Source organism: Panicum virgatum, chromosome 5N (genome assembly GCF_016808335.1).
Source record: "Panicum virgatum strain AP13 chromosome 5N, P.virgatum_v5, whole genome shotgun sequence".
Classification (NCBI taxonomy): Eukaryota; Viridiplantae; Streptophyta; class Magnoliopsida; order Poales; family Poaceae; genus Panicum; species Panicum virgatum.
In genome coordinates, this window is record NC_053149.1 from 57,311,282 (window position 1) to 57,329,218 (window position 17,937).

The following is a 17,937-nucleotide window of genomic DNA, read 5'->3' on the forward strand; positions in this document are numbered from 1 at the left end:
CCATAGTGGGCCTGTCGTCCTCCTCGTCGCCGTACATGGCCTCGTGGTAAGGCTCGTGGCTGACGATGAGCCGACCTACGGCTAGCCTCTCGTACGACCAAAGTTGCAGCAGTAGTGGGCACCCCGCCAGGATCGCGTTCCCATGTGTCTTCCTGCAGCCATCGCAGAGTCCACGGTAAGTGGCTGCAAGTACGGCCTCACCCTAGCTGTAGGGCGGTACGTCATCGTCCCCATCCGCAATCTCCCGTGCATACGGAAGGAGAATCCTATCGACCGAGTTGCCATGAGTGTTGTTGAACATGATGTAACCAAAATACTAAAGTAGATACGCCTCCAGCGATCTGGTCACACTGTACTCGTCGGCATCCGCAGCCAACAGGGTAGGCTGCATAAACAATTAAGATTAATGGTTTCAACTGACATTGCAACATGTGAATTGTAACAATTAAACTTACATATGCAATGAATACATACTGTAAACTGTAGGAACCAGGTCTTCGAAGGACCTGCTGCTCGCGGGTGCGGTTGATCGGACCTGCTTCTTCCACGCGGTCAACCAAGGCAAAACGGTCCTCTAGGTCATCCTTCCACGAGGCCGCCACCACACACGGACCTACAGCCTCCCCGATGATATGGAGGCCGAGGAGGTAGGCCACGTCCTGTAGCGTAGGAGTCATCTCCCCACACGGGAGGTGGAACGTGTGTGTCTCCGGCCTCCATCTGTCAACGAGCGCCGTCAGGAGGGATCGGTCGAGCTGAACAAGCCACCCTCGACAAGACGGCCCAGAGTCAGTAGACCGGACTCACGTAACCTGCAATAAACAAAATTGTCGAAACAAAGGAATACAGACGAATACATAAGTGATAAACAATAATATTTCATTACATACCTGTCAACCCAATCGTGGTGTATAAAGATCGCCTCTCCAGATGGACGAGGACGTAGCACCTCTAGGGCTCGGTGCACAACTGCTGCAAAGAAAGACCTGTGGCTCGAGTCGATAATTGGGTCTAGCAAGGAGTCAATCTCCATACCTACATTCAAAAATATATGAGAACACATAGGTACATATATGTTCCATACAAACTGGACGCACGATATTTATACATTACAGATAGGTTCGATACAAACTGGATGCACGATTACTACATATTACAGATAGGTTCGATACAAACTGGACGCACGATATTTATACATTACAGATATGTTCCATACAAACTGGATGCACGATTACTACATATTACAGATATGTTCGATACAAACTCCACGCACGATTAGTATATAGATACAAACTGCACACTGGTGGATCATGACACCGAGTGCCTTCCACGAGCAATTCTCGCTGATGGTCGTCTGAACGTAGGAGGTGCTCCATCTCTGGGATTTCCGGAAGGACCGACGTCAGCAGCATCGTGAAGTGCATTCTGAGGACACTTCTTGTAGTTGTGACCCAATGTTCCACATTGGCTGCAACGCTTTTGTGTCTTGCTTGCTTCGGACTCGTCCATACCATTCCGAATACGACGTGTCTGACGGCGGCCTTTGCCTTTCTTAGTGGCTAGATCAAGAATAAACATCTTATCCTCATTATCCTGAATGAAATGTCTCACTATTCCAATCCCGTATACCTTATGTCCCCAGGTGGTTACAGCTGCTTCCTTGCTGAAGTAAGGTGAAACAAATACTCCTGGCTGCAACCCAGACTCTGCACATGCCGCAATGAGATGCGAGCATGGCAAATGCAATAACTTAGGCTTCATGCAGGAGCAGAAGGCTTTGCCATCTACTGTAATCAAACTCTCCTGTACCACCCTATCTCTACGGATACCACGACCAGTTCTATCCTTGCATAGAACCCCAAATCTATGCTCCATTATACCTGTCGATATGACACGGTGCAGTTTAGCCTTTTCAATCTTCTGTTGCATATATTGTGTCACTCTTGTGCAAAACTGAATTTGGGGGTTGCTGATGTTTATGCTTGCAGCCATGTAACGCTCTCTGAAATACTTCATGCACCCATACATGATGAACTCAACAATTCCCACAAGAGGAAAGGCACGACAAGAACGCATAACCATATTGAAATACTCTGCATGGTTCGTTGTCTGAATACCATACCGTATTCCGTTGGTATCATAAAGGAATGACCATTTCTCCTTAGGTACACTTCGAATCCAGTGTGAAAATGGCTTCTCAATTGAATCCCTAGCCTCTGCAGCCTGACTCGTGCTTGTTCCTAATGCCCTTACCTTCACTTGCTCTGCAGTCAACTGATCAAGCATCTGCCATAATGCATTGAATTTTCTATGTTGATTTTGGGTGCACAACCTCTTAAACATGTTCTTAAGATCCTTGTTCTTGAAGTGGTCATAGAAGTTTGCACCCATATGCCTAATGCACCACCTGTTTTGGACATCGGGCCACAATGGAGGCGTTGTCGCAGTTCCATGTTGCAATTTCAGTATTGATTGTAGCAGACCTGCATGCCTATCACTAATAAGACACACATCTGGACGTGCAGCAACAACATGAACCTTCACTCATTCAAGGAACCAATACCAACTGTCTAAGTTCTCATTCTCAACAAATGCAAATGCGAGCGGAACTATTTGGTTGTTGCAATCTACCCCGATTGCGGTGAGTATCTGTGACCTTTATACCTTCTAGTCAGAAATGTGCCATCAATGCAGATCACCAGAAGACAACACTGAAATGCCCTAACACAGGCACCTAGGTAAAAGAAGGCTCGTTGCAGAATGCTTTGCCCACTAGTCACGGCTGGTACGATATATGTGTCATAAAAGCTTCCAAGATTTCTAGCAGCAACCTGGGATAACATACGAGGTAGGTTATCATATGATGCCTCGTATGTGCCGAACCGCATCTCGAACACCCTTTGTTTAGCCCACCATGCCTTCAAATAACTAATGGTGTACTGGTAAGTCTGCTCAATGTGTCAAACAATCATTTTTGGCTCATAATTTAGGTTGTCCATAATCAACCCATATATTTACTTTGCAACAAAGTCGCATGATATATTACGATGCGAGGGAAGAACTTCTGACAGAAAACAAGTGTGCTCTGTCACAGTGGAACATTTCCAGTTCGACTTCGATTTTCCATTGAATGCATGTACTCGCCATGGACATCCATCATTCACACACTTCACCTCATATTCTTTACTGCCAGACTTTACGACTCTAAATTCTTATTTCAATGATATTGCCCATAGTCTCACAGCATCTTTTACGGTTTCAATATTTGGATATGTTGCACCTTGCACTACCTCATTCCCTCTGTACTCCCACTCCTGATTTCATACGTCTTCTACGACATGATTGCCAAAACCATGCTCCTTCCACTCTTTTGGCAATGAGTATTGCTCGTCATCAGATGAGCCATCATATTCTTCCATCTCCATTGCGGTTTGGTCTTCTGCCTCCATCTCGTCCACAATGCTATGTATCCTCTCTCCCTCATCAGCAAGACCCTGTGATCTGATGTTTTGGTTCTCTATCTCTTCTGACTCATCTTGCTCAACATAGTTGGTCTCTCTTCGAATACTCGGAGTTGCTTGATCTGCAGCATGTTGGATTTCATTTTGTGTCTTCTCTCGGGTTTGAACAAGAATGGCCAGAGGCCACCCACGCTCTAGAGCTGCTTGCATGTACTTCTGCCAGTCATCAGTGCTGTGTATCATCATCAATTCCCATAAATCACTTTCTACCTCCCAATTAACAAGAGACTGGACGGTCATCACATGTGTCTCTGGATCAACACGGAACCCACGCTGCAGCCACTTATATATGGAACCAAAACTCCTCTCCAGAGGTTTATCTATGGCGCTAGATGTGCACTTAAAGGCAGAAAGGTCTACTCCATTTGACCCATACAAAACATTGTAGTCACCAAAAAATACTTGAAACTGCATCTTGCTCGACCAATCTGTATATCACAGAATACTTATCGAGTTATACTCTTTACTTCACTACCTTATTCAATAATCCATAAAAACTAAGTATGGATTTCAACTACAACATATAAGTATTCATAACTATGTGATGACACTCAAATTCTATACTGCATATGCGAAATTCTATTCTAAATCGTAATTAATTTATAAACACGTCTCTAATAGTACTGTAATTATAATAATAAACGCGTAATACTAATTTTCTAAACTAATTTACTACTCGTAACTAAAGTATCATTAAACTCTTACTTAAATGGTTCTACTATAGCACTAATTAAATTAAATTACTCTACAATACCAATGGAAAAATATATAAGTTAAATGTACTTACCTGCAGATCACAAGTGCGCAATCCGGCAGGGCTTCGCCGCTTCCCTTCTCCTCACCCCTCTCCTTTTTTCTGAATTTTTGGGCTCAAATGAGGAGGGAATGTGGGTCAAGGGCTTATATAGGCGACAGACCCCCCAGTCGCCCGAGGGGGGGCGACAGGCCCCCTGCTGCCCGTGGGTGGGGGGGCGACAGGCCCCCTTTACCCCCACGCGCCTCTTTGCAAATTAGAAGAAAAAAATTATATTAAGGTCCTGTCGCCTCTAGGGTGGGCGACCAGGGTATATTTTCGAAATTTTTCGAAACAGACATATATTTTTGAAATTTTGATTTTTTTAAATATGAAAAAGAAAAAACGGCGGCAGCCAGCCCAGCCAGTTTAACCCATCCGAACAGGCGGAGGGAACAGTGAAGGCCTGTCGCGCACTCGTGGTCGTGGCCTCGTGGATTGATGCTGATTGTTTTTTTCCTAATGCATAAACCTAGTATCTCTCTTATACATAAACATAGTATTAAAAATGAATAAATCTAGATGTATTTTTATTTTATAATGTATATTTTAATAAAAAAATAATTAAATTATGATGTATTTTTTATAATGCTAGTTATTTATTTGGGGTCTTCCTCGTCACATATTACTATTGTTGTTGTTATGTCCTATAATAGTTTCCTTATCTTGTTCACATGCTACTAATCATCTCTGACGGCGTCCCGTGAGCTGAATAAACTATGATCTATTTTTTTATGATGCTACTTATTTTTACTTGCGGTCTTCCTCGTCACAATCTCACAGATTACTATTGTTGTTGTTATATCCATATAATGGCTTCCATGTTGACATGCTACTAATCGCCGACGGCGTCCCGTATGCTGAATATGATCTTGTGTGTTGCTCTCAGTAGTCCATCTTTATTAATATGCAAATTTCCTCAAACTTTAATTTATAGTTAGCACTCTTTTATCTTTAATCGGCTAGTTACATACTAGTGCGGTTCATCAAACTAAGCGCAAGAATGATTTCATATTCCAATCTGATCCGTGAGCGGTTATTGCCAGGCCACCTCTATTAGAATTCGACATGATTAACACGTGTGCTCGTATTCTTTGATTTATTTTAGATATATGGCCGTCTGGATCCACATGTTTCGCCGAGATGCTCAGAGAGCAGCGACTAGGTCAAATCCGGGAAAATATACTTCTCGCATGTATGCAAACGGAGGCCGGGGAAGAGGGGTTTAGTCGTTGTAGGTGGGCTCGCATCTTACTGTTCTTCTTCTTCCTCTCGACTTCGATATGGTGATGGTCGCCGGGTTAGGGGAGAGGGTTGCCAGGGCACCAATGGTCACCGACGGCCTTAGAAGAGGGGGGAGGGTGGAAGGGAAGGCCGACGGCAGTGGCAGATTACGAGCGGTTAGCGATATGCGGACGGCGGCAGTCAGTGATGGGGATACCACCGGTTTGACATCCGATGGGTCAGGCACCGAACAGGGGAGCTCAGTTCGGGTGATTAGCGGCGGCGGAGACGGCGGGAGCGCTAGCGATGAATAGACGCTCCCCAAATCCTGTCTCCGGGTCAGCGGCAGCATGAACTGAAAAGGAAAAGAGCTAGAGCGATGGTCCATTACGAGAAAACCGAGATCGCCGTAGCGTCACCGTTTATACCACTCTCCTGCAACGAATTACCACCGTGGCCTAGTGTAGTGGTGTATGATGATGTGGGGTGTTTAGTTGCGCTCCGTAAAATTTTTGAAAAGACATCTTTCTACATTTAAAGTACTAAACATAGACTAATCACAAAAATAATTACAGAACTCGTCTGTAAATCGCGAGACGAATCTAATGAGCCTAATTAATCCGTCATTAGAGGTTGTTTACTGTAGTATTATTGTAGCAATTTAGCGCCTGATTACAGCCTAATTAGATTCATTAGATTCGTCTCGCCATTTAGACAGCAGTCGCAATGCGTTTTTTATTTCGTCTAGATTTAAGTCTCCATGCATGTATCGGAATATTTTTTGGAATTTTGAATTTTGTAACTAAACACGGGTAGTTACGCCTCCTTGACTTTTGTAGGTAGAGCAACTTTAATTTTTCTGCGGGATCTTGGCAGCTTGCAGCACGCCAAGCTGCGCACACGGATCAGTCGGCGCCGCACGACAAGGCACGGATGGCGGCCGCAGCAGCTAATCGAGATAGGGGAACAGGTCAGCCGCCGGCGCTCCCGTTCTCTTCTGTTGCGCGGCGCGGTGCTCCACCATTGCATGATGCCGTGATGCCGTCTGGTGCGGCTGCATATGGGTACGGGGAAGCCATCCTCAATTCCTCATCGCGCGCCACCCGCCAGCAACTTTGCCTGTGCGGCGGCGACGACCCTGCCCCGGCCGCTGCTGCCCGATTATTGGCGCCCATCATTGTCCGAACGCGCTAGCTGCGGCGCCTGCTATTCCAACGGCGTGGACGACGTACGGTGGCCGGCCCGGCGGCGCGTCGGCGTCGCAATGAAGTTTCAGCGAAACCGGCGGGGGGCCCCGCGCGGCAGGTCCGTGCAAAAATGACCAACCCCCGTGGGCGCTGATCCAAAAGCCCAACCCCTGCCGAGCGCCGGGCGCAGGCGGCCCTGACGCGTCGCGCTCGACCGGGCGGTGCTGACTGCTGATGGCCCTTGCCCCTCGCGCGTGACCGCCTCTCCGCTGGCTGTACTGGCAGGGGGGAGCACTGGGCAGGGGGGGAGCACGAGACGTCCCGCCCCCGCGCGCGCGGCGCCAGTTGCCGTGGCGTGGCCACGCGTACGGGACCCCCTTGCCCCCATGCACGTCGCCCTCACCCGTCGCCACCTCCTCCTGGATCCTGCCGAATTGTCGCGGACCGAGGCAGGGTTTACATTACCGAGCGGTCCGGCCAAACCGGCGCAGTCCGGTACCGGTATATCGAATCGGTTTGGCCGGAAACTAATTCAAACCAGTCAAAGTCAAATTTGAATTTAAAATTCTCTGTGCAAATGGTTCGTACTGGTTTATCGGCCAGTTTGACCGATTTACAGATATGTTTGACTGGTAACCCGTCAAATTCAATTTTTTTGTTTAAATTCAAATGCCCTCAAAGTATACTAAATGAATATTTGTATAACATATTTTAGCCTAAATGAACCTTCTAAGTCTCTTTTGTACTACTTTTACATTGTATTTGTATATTTTTGTATGCACGTTTTTTTTGTTTAACTTCAAATCCCCGCAAACTATACTAAATGAACGAATTTTTGAGAAAATTTGACACTATTAGATTCGTCGCACCTTGAAGTATTTTTAGAATTTTTTTGAGAATTTTTCAATTTTTTGAATTTAAATTTGAATTTTAAATTTGGACCGATTCGATACTAATCCAAACTAGAACCGGCCATGATCAAACTGGACCGGTTCCCAACAGTTTTTGTGAACCCTGGCCCGAGCTCGTGCCTGAGCCGCCTGTCGACGGTCGACCGATCTGCGCGCGGCCGCGCGCGAGAGGCACCGTACCTTTGGACGCACGGGCGTGGCGTCTTCCTCGTCCGGCCGCCCCCGCGCGCGCGCGGCCGAGGCTCCGGCGCCGCTGCGCGGCGGCATGCGTGGCGAGCAGTCGAGGGAGCGCACGTCGTACGCAGGCGCGTGACGCGTGACAGGAGGCAGATCTGTTCGGTGGTGGGGAAGTGGCCTGGCCCGTGCGTGGTACTGGCGCGCGCGTTCCGTTGGTGCTGCGTGGTGACCGAGACGGCTCAGCTCATGGCGCGCGCGGGCTTTGCTTTGCTCGCGTGCTTCGCCGCAGGTACGCTTGCTAACGGGGTTAAATCCGCCCCAAATCCACCTCTATCTATATTTCAAGAGCCCTAACTACTATCCGTTTCGACCAACTCCGTCGGCCCAATGTCCCAACCTGAAGTTACGACGAAAAATAATATGCGACTTACGTGCCAATCTACCACTATAGCATCCAGGGGCGGATCCAGCGTGGGGGCAGGTGGGACTGGAGCCCCCCTACCCCCATGCAATCCATTGGAGCCCCCCTAAGCCCCCCTACAATTTCTAGTCATGAATGAAGAGGAAGATGAAAAAAATGTGAAGAAAGAAGAAGGAAAAGCGAGAAAGAAGGAAGAAGATGAGAAACTCAGCCCCCTCTTTACTTCAATTCTAGATCCGCCCCTGATAGCATCCCAATCCGTCCCAACCCGTTTGTGTCGTCAACCTAATATGCCTCAATCTATTTTATAATGTCACATATTTCCACCCATATAATAATATTCATATTAAAACCCACAAAAAAACCCGTAAGTCCCGCATTAGGTGGAGTAGCCGCAGGTGTCAGCTAGCTAGCTACCGCGCGCGGCCTTGGGCTGGGCCGCTGGGCCCCCGATCGAGCGCCCGGCGGGCGGCAGCACACCTGGAGGCTTGAGCGCAGCGAGAGGCGGAAAAGGACGCGGCGGAGGAGCGAGGCCGGCCAGCGACCGAAGGCATCTATAACCGCGAACGCGACGTGCATGACGCGTCATCAGGCACGCAAGAGAAGCCCGGTCTCTGCCCATCTCGATCGATAGGCTAAGCTTGGTTAAACTGTCGATCCATCCTTTATTTTAAAAAAAAACTGTCGATCCCTCCTCCGATCGGTGACGTACGCTCCGAGAGATCGATCGCGACGGCCGACGGGAGCTGCAACTGCAAGAGTAGCTAGCCTTTGACAACTGGCTCCGGCCTGTCGAAGTGGAACAAAATATAAATTCGCCGCCGATCGAAGTAGAATTTCGTTGGTTTTTGGCCAAATTAAATTAAACAACAGGAGTTTGCAAATTGCATAATCTTTTAATTAAAAGCAAGCACCGCCGATAGAGGGGGATGATATTAATTCCTACCTGCTTGATTAACATTCATTCTGCAGGCGCGCGTACAGCTTTTTTGTCTATATATTGATGTCAGGGATGCATGCATGCACTTGCTAGCTTGTGCTCGAGATTCATGTGACCAGCATTAACAGCTACCATAGGCGACTTGGCGACCCAGTGCTGCTACTTGTGCAGTGCAGGGACATGCATAATGATCCAGGCGATCGATGCCCAACGGACCAAGCAAGTGTACAAAATTTTCACTGGGATTGAATCGCAGATACTACTGGCCGACGCCGTGGCGCACGGGTATTCAAATCAATTGTTTTGTTTCATCAGCATGCAGATGGAGAGTATTTATTTTGGTTGGTAAGGATGGCGCGCAATTATTTGATCCAGATCGAGGACACCTGTCCGCGCATGTGATACGTGTGCATCGGGTTTTTAGCTTAACAATCTTTTCAGAATCAGTAACCGGAGGTCCGGAGTAGCCACGCAGCACAATTAAGGCGTCCTTATAACGAAGTAATATAAGATCACGTACACTAGCATGCATGCACTTGCACGTTTCGAATCAGTAGTTTCAGTTTCAGCATAGTACACAGTAACATGGGTATACATGTGACATGTCCACAGTACTGTGTCGTCGGACATGCCGGCCGGGCCGCAGGAAAGAGGAGAAGTGGCCGGTGGCCGTGGGCGTGCGTGGAGCCGTGGACCCGAGCCTACCTGCATTGATGCGCAGCGAGGAGCGGCCGGCCGGCCGGGGCGGCCAAGGGCTTCTAGTAGACTTATAGTTCTAGCATAGCAGCAGCGGCCGCCGGGAAGGCGATGGACATGATATGCAATTGAATGTGAGCGGGGAAGCTCACAGAGGCTTTCCTGGGACCGATTTATTTCGGGTAAGGAGAGGTTAACCAAGTTTAGCAATGGCGCCGCCGCCGCTGCCGCACCTACTAACAAACCAGGCTGAGAACGAGCGAGCTGAGGCGGCAGGGGACGACGGCGACGGCGACGGCGACGGCGACGACGCGACGCGACCCGGCGGCACGAGCTAGAGGACGGCCCAGTAAAACCAATTGTCTGGTCTCGAATAATTGGCCCCCAGCGCGTGCGTATGCATGCATGCATGCGTTGGCATTGAGTGTCCGCGCGCAGCACGGCAGGCAAGAGGAGGCGATGGATGGATGGATGGATCTGGCTAGTCGCACGCACAGCGCGCGGCAGTGACTAGTAGCTAGCACTCGGAGCTCGGCTGCAGCTACCGGTGCGTAGTCTGCTTTCGGTAGTTAATGGCGGGCCGGGGAGGAAGGCGACTGTGCCTGCGTGATGGCGCGGTCGGGTACTCCTTGTACCGGCCGCGGTCGCTAGAGGGTACGGCGGCGGAGAAAAGGGGGCCGCCGTACGACGTCTACGCTCATAGGGGCCTTCAGAGGGAGCCGGATAGGGTTCAGGTACTGTGTAGCATAGCAAGGTGGTAAATGCTGAAATGGACACAGAGAGATCGTCACACAAACAGAATGATAGTATCCGGTTAATGGAGCACTAAATCGTCATCAAGGATGACCGCAACAAGTGTCCAGTTCACAGCATTTCTAAATATGATTAGCGACCGTCGTCTCTCTCTTCCGAGTATGGATGGAAACGGATCAGATACGCATGGTAACGGATTCGAATATCTCAAATATTTGTTTTTCGGTTTTCTTTCACTTTTCACCTTCTAGGATGAAAACGGATTTGGATATCTCAAATATCTATTTTTCTGTTTTCTCACCGTTTCCATCCCTACTTCCGAGGTATAGATGAGGGAACCCTCAATAGCGTAATGTTAATCCAATCTGGACGAGTTATATGTTGGTGCCAATATGCGTGGTGGCATTATTTTGTTCGTATACTTGAAAGCTGAATTATTGCGACTGATTATTGTGTGTTTGGGTGAATTCCTTGTTCGACCAATTCCAATCTCATTGCGAACAAAATTTGGACAAAATGGTGACTGAAATATATACACTACCGGAAAACCCACATATGCCGAGTGTCAGGATCTTTGCCGAGTGCAGAATCTCGAGCACTCGGCAAAGCTACTATTTGCCGAGTGCCAAAAAACATGCACTTGGCGAACAACTGGCACTCGGCGGCCTATCTCTTTGCCGAGTGCCAGCCAGATGGCACTCGGCAAAGACACACTTTGCCGAGTGCCAGTCAGTTGACACTCGGCAAAGAGCGTCACGTGCACGGCACCCACCCGCAGACGACCGTTACGGTGGGGGATGCTTTTGTTTGCCGAGTGCCTACATGGGACACTCGGCAAACAAATCTTTGCCGAGTGCCCCATAGTAGACACTCGGCAAACACTGTCACGTGCACCGCACACGCCAGCTCCCCAAGGCCGTTACGCTGTTGCCACGAACGTTCCCATTTTTCCACGGCCGTTACCGTTATGCTTCGCCGAGTGCCAAATTGGGGCACTCGGCAAACATATTGTAATGCCGAGTGTAATGGAACAGGCACTCGGCATTTACTAAACTTTGCCGAGTGTCGTCTTTGGCACTCGGCAAAAAAATACAAAAACTTTCTCCAACAACCTCCAAACTTTTTCCTCCGTTCTCATTGAAAGACATCATATTTAAATTTGGCAAATTATCCTTTATGTTTACTATATTTAGATTATTTATTTGATTACAAGAATATTTTGTGTATAATTCAAATTTGAACTGCCAAATGTTGTCAAAAGTGTTGATAATTAATGGAAAAATTATATTCATGTTATTGAGTCAAATTTGAGGGTTTGTACAAGAATTTAAAGAAAAAAATCAAATATCTTATTCAGGAAACATAGCAATGAATTTGTGGCCGAATAGATTTTAAATTCTATAAAACACAAATGAAGTCCGAAAATTATGAAATTTGTAGTGAAAGCATGATATCATAAGTAGAGGCTGTGGAAAAAATTTGAGAAGATTTCAAAAAAGTTATCACATACATTGGTTACAGGATGAGGAATCCCGAAGAAGATCCAAAGACATTTGAATGAGTCAGTTAAGTTTTTGAGTCCAACGGACCATCCAATTGAGTTTTGACTTCAAAATTTTTTGTGTAGACAATGGTCATGATGGATAGGTTTATAGTAAATATTCATTATTTTTTGAGCCCATTTGATAATATTAAAGTTTTTTTTAGTACTATGTAAATTGAATTTGAACTTATACTGCATGAAATAATGGAATTTTTTTGGCTAAAGTATGTTAATTTTTTTATATTCGGGCACGTTCAGCTGTATGAACCCTGCGTGCTTCTTTTCGTTGATTCCTTGCCCTGCGGGCTGTGCGAGTGGCTTCGTCTTCATCAGCTGGAGCGTCTTGGGTCAGATTGTCTGCTGAGATCTGATCCAAGGCTTCATTTGGATCATGGTGGCTTGGAGCTCCCCCGGGTTGGATGATTACCGGAACAAAACGCTCGTGAGAGAAGCTTTCCAGGTCTGATTTGTAATCAACTAGGACAGTTCCACCAGAGCCAGTTTCCCTTTCAGTTTCGAGGGGAGTGCTGTGTTGAAATGGGAGATCACCAATGCTGGCGACTTCTCAAAATTTGTCAAGTAGTTCTGCGAGGATATGGCTTCGGCAAGATTTGAGTTGCATTTTAGCCAGTGCATTATTGATGAAGTCCAGGCTGTCTTGAGGTGACTCGATTGGATCTGAATATTTGTCGAAAACAGGTGCCTCCCGACTAGCGGTGACTGATTGGTTTTCGACGTGGAGTAGGCGATCCAAGCTACTTTCATAGATGGATCTAATCATCTGCCTGTAAACAGATGATGAATTGCATAATCCGAAAACGGGTTGAGCAAAAGGAGTCCCAATCCGAGTGGATTTTGGTTTGAGATCAATCTGAGTCCAAATAGAACTCAAGTTGTTTTCGAATTTCAGCTCGATCTCCTTGGCGAGGTCGGGAAGCAACATAACGCCGCGATCATAAGATCTGGCGAGCTTGTTGGAGTCTTCCGACGTGGAGCTCTTCAATGTGGGAGAGTTGGTTAAGTGGCTATCGAAGCCGCCTGAACCATTGGCGACGCAGACCCACGAACCGAAGATGAAGGTGGCGCCTTGAGGAGGCGCCATGGTGCTGAAAGCGAAAGTGGCCATCGAACTCGCCGATGAACTCACAGAATTCCCTACCTGGCGCGCCAGCTGTCGGTGTTTACTGCCAAGCCTGCTCAGGGATACCCTTAACAGTAGGATTTGTAGGTCGGGATTGACGGCTCTGGAACTCGATGGTGCAAGGAACACAAAGATTTAGACAGGTTCGGGCCGCGAGTTGCGTAATACCCTACGTCATGTGTGGTGGTTTGTATTGCCTTAGGTGTAGATGTCTTTCGAGGGGGTCCTTGCCCGCCCTTATATATCCGGGGGGGACAGGGTTACATGGAAAATGCTAGCCGAGTACAGTTGGAGCCCTTCTACAACACGATCGGGTAGTTTCCTTGTACTACAGCTAGTACTACGCCTGTTCGGATAGTTACAAAAGAGGTAAGGTACATCCATGAGCTATCTCTTACTCTAGAACATTCTATGCCTATGAGCAGTCCCGTTGTCCCGGGTCTGACACTATTTGTTACCATACATCACCATATTCATTATCGTAAATTATGTCTTATTGTTAGTTAAAATAATTCAAATATAATATACCTATAACAATAATTTGATTTGTTGAGTTTTAATAATATTATGCATATAATTATTCTTATTTTCTTTTTATTTTGATTGATTTTTGTTAGCTTTAGGCCCTGTTTAGTTGCCTCCCATAAAGTTTTTGAAAGATCATCTTTCTACATTTGAAGTACTAGATATAGACTAATCACTCTACATTTGAAGTACTAGATATAGACTAATCACAAAATTAATTACAGAACTCGTCTGTAAATCGCGAGACGAATCTAATGAGCCTAATTAATCCGTCAGTAGAGATTATTTACTGTAGCATTAATGTAGCAATTTAGCATCTAGTTACGGCCTAATTAGGTTCATTAGATTCGTCTCGCGATTTTCAGGCAAATTGTGCAATGTGTTTTTTTATTTCATCTAGATTTAAGTCTCCATGCAGGTGCCGGAATTTTTTTTTGGAATTTTGATTTTTGGAACTAAACACGGCATTAGTTTTTATTAATAGTATATTTGTAACTCATACATACTAAATGGTATTTTATATTTAATTTTTCATAATGGCATTGATGGGTAATTTTGTAATATAGACAACACAGGTATTGATCTTTCATGGTGAAGGCCACCGTATGAGGGACGAGGTCGTGAGGCAACGCATCGATGATTGTGATGCTGATGGTGGGGTTGGAGACAGTTACATGACTATCTTGAAGCACATTTCGGTGAAGGACTGCAGGAGGAGCCGGAGGCATCCCAAAGCGTATTTCGAGTTGTTGGAGGCTGCACAGAAACCACTCCACGGTTCATACAAAGGTTTCTCAGGACGACATCGGACGGCTAATGGCCTTGAAGTCTCAGTTTAGACTGAGCCGAGACACCTTCGACAGTCTGTTGACCGTGTTTGGAAGCATGCTTCCAGAAAACACTACAAGAAATATGAGTATCCGTGACGAAATCTAAATGACGAAAACAAAAATGTCATAGAATAGCTGCCATTCTGTGACGATTTAAGCAATATCGTCACTAATCTAAGGTAGACGAGTACCTTAATGACGAACATGAATTTTCGTCACAAAGATGCAACAATCAATGACGATATGACAATTTGTCATCAATATCAAGTAGTTAGTGACGTTTTTGTTTCATGATAAATGTAGGTTCGTCACTAAATACCAAACATCATAAACTTATTCTTCATTAGCCTTCTAGGGGGAGTACACCTTTGAAAGTCCTAGTCTTCCCTCTCATATGATTAAGAGCTAACATTACTTCTTCACACTAAAATATAACAAAACCTTATTTCATATGTTTGCTTACATAAAAAAGACTATTAATAGTTTTAATCAATAATACTATTTTCAAAAGGACACACTTCTTTCATGTGCGAGCAACGACGAGCAATAGCGGCTACTCTAGGATGGTAGGGTGGATGGTTACGGTGCATGCATCTTTTTTAAGGTCCCAAAAAAGTTTTAAAAATGAAACGAAAGAGGTAATCCCATTTAGTGTTAACTGAGAGCGTACATTCATAGTTATCATATTGACTAGCAAGCTACATTGATACAAGGGCCTGTTCGGAGAATAGCAAGAGTTATTTTGAGGGCTAAGTTTAACTCAAGAAAATAGCTTTAAATGAAATAGCCCTCCTGTTTGGCTCCCTTTTGGCTATTCGGGGAGGGGGGCTAAAAAATAAACCATAGATCCAAACAGACCAAGGTGATTATTAGTCAATTTTTTTATTAGTATTTTCACTAGGTCTATTTGATAGAATCATTTAATTTGTTAGTAGTTCAATATTTTTGTGATACAAGGTGATTATTAGTTCAAAATTTTTTAATAGCAAATTCTTAGGCAAATATGAGTCCCATATTATTTTCAGATAAAAAAGCTAGACATACTACATTCGGCACCTAAAATTTTGGCGGCCAAACTTTTATTTGAAAGTTTTGGCGGCCAACCTTTCGTCCGTCAGAACTGAAAATACCCGCTATCTCCTGCGCGCGCGCAGCCTTCAAAATTTGGAATCCAAGCGCTCCTGTCCCAACGTTCCTTCTTACCCTTCGCGCTCCCTCGTCTGTTCGCTCTCCCTCCTCAGTACCAAGAAACCAAGCACCACACACCACCAGCACCAAGAACCAAGCGCCTGGCCTATTCCCCAAGTTCCATGCCTAGCGCCGCTGCGCCGGCGCACGCAGCGGGGTGATTCCCTCTGCCTGCCTCGCTCTGGCCTCCATCACCGCGAGCCTCAGCCTGTTGCGCAGCACAGCATGCGAGCGGACTACGGCGAGGTGCGCACACTGCTTGCTGGGGCCATACGCAGCGGCAAGAATGGGTACACGGCCGGGCTCCCGGAGTACTCGCACGCCATGGCGGATGGCTACGTTGGGCGCAAGGAACGCCGCCGAGCAGGTGCTCAACTTCTCCCAATCCCCCCAATCCATTGCAACTAATTTCGATCTTTAATTTAGATCCAGTTTCTTTCTTGGCTCATGAGTCACGATATGCTCTCTCCCTGTGACAGGATTTGGAGTTCGGGTCATGTCCATCCAAGCTGCCCTTGACTTTGTCCACGATTCAAGCACCGCCGGCAGCTTATAGGTAACAATCACTCCATTCGCCCCAAATCTCTATTGCTTCTTTCACTGAGATGCCATATGTGCGTGAGATGCCCCAAATCTTAGGAATTCATAGATGCATTTCCTTAATCTCCTCTCTGATGACTGAAAGAAATTTCACATATTAGTTAAAAGGCATCATTAATGTGACATGGTCGTGAAGCTAGATGTTCTGTCAAGCCAATTGGCTTCCATTGATTTACTTCAGTTGAAGCTTATCTCATCTGAAAATCAATTTATGTGACTTCTATACAGCTTTTCATGTCCTTAATTAGAGTAGATATCTTTTTTTTTTTCAAAGGAGCGGTGGATTGTGAAACCATGTTACAGCTATATTGTGGTTCTTGTCTTTCACGTATCTAAACAGGCAACTGATTCATGTTTGTGTGAGCAGGGAAAACCATGCAGAGTGTCGACATTCACATGGTCAACATCAGTGGTCAACCATGTTGCGTTAGCTGCACACTGGAATCAACTACGGCAAACGATGACGCCAATTTGGAACGACAGTATTTCATGAACCACGAATAGATCCGCAAGCGCACGGAATACCGCTGTAGCATTTTACCCGGGAGTATACCGGGGTGTCATTTATATTTCCGCAGGGAAGGCGATGAGTGAAAGAATATATAGATCAGTTGGTGAGCTATATCTAGATTGGATATTCTCATGCATAAACAGGGGTAAGATAATAACATGGTAGGAGGTAGTGTGACACACACACAAACTACTCTCTTGGATAAAAGAATAAAGGTTACTTTAGGCCGGCAGCAAGGTAAAAGTCAGAGCTCGAGTCAGCTGTGCTAGGCTAGCTATATCTACACTTTCTCATTAGTTAGCTCGTCAGAGATTAAACTACACAACAGAGAGATCGCTATCGAAGTAACGGGAGGAGTCCGTACACCCCGGCGACTTTATGTACCTCCTACCCCCCATACCGAACGTGGAGGATTACTAAAAGGCACGGACAGGGCTGTCACCACCTGCCGGCTACCTCTACAAACCGTGGGTATAGTTGATGTCCAGCAACTCTTAGCTAATCTAGACACAATGTCTACACTAGTAAGGGATACTCTAGTGTCCCGCACGGAGCCCCCACCCTCCGGATGGACAGACATCACACTAGAGCAATCATACGAATACTGGAGCAGTTGATAGAGTTCTAAGAACAAAAGACTAACCATCTCCAGCACAGGGCGATCATGCAATGTAAGCATTGAATAATAACGCAACCATGACAAGAAGCATATACTCAATAACTCAGAATATACTTCAAGCAGATATCGGTAACCATAGTCTAATTCTATTACAAACGACCGAATATTTCAAGAGAGAGCTAGAGATGAACCCATACCAAACTCTCGAGCAACTCCGACGACTCGATGACTCCTAGACTTCTCCTAAACTCCACTAAGCCTAAGGACTATGCAAGAGAGGAAGAGGTGTGTGGTGTGTGTGTTCTATTCTCTACCCCCCCTTTTCTATTTATAGCAGGGAGCCACGGACTGCAGCAC

At 46.2% G+C, this 17,937-nt stretch overlaps 1 long non-coding RNA gene across 1 annotated transcript; it reads left to right on the top strand.

The window, feature by feature from the left end:
• The first annotated feature begins 16,029 nt into the window (after nt 1–16,029).
• On the top strand, nt 16,030–16,904 carry LOC120674376. Its single transcript, XR_005675094.1, has 3 exons — nt 16,030–16,217; nt 16,330–16,406; nt 16,818–16,904. It is a non-coding gene; the product is annotated as an uncharacterized LOC120674376 (long non-coding RNA).
• Nucleotides 16,905–17,937: the final 1,033 nt, after the last annotated feature.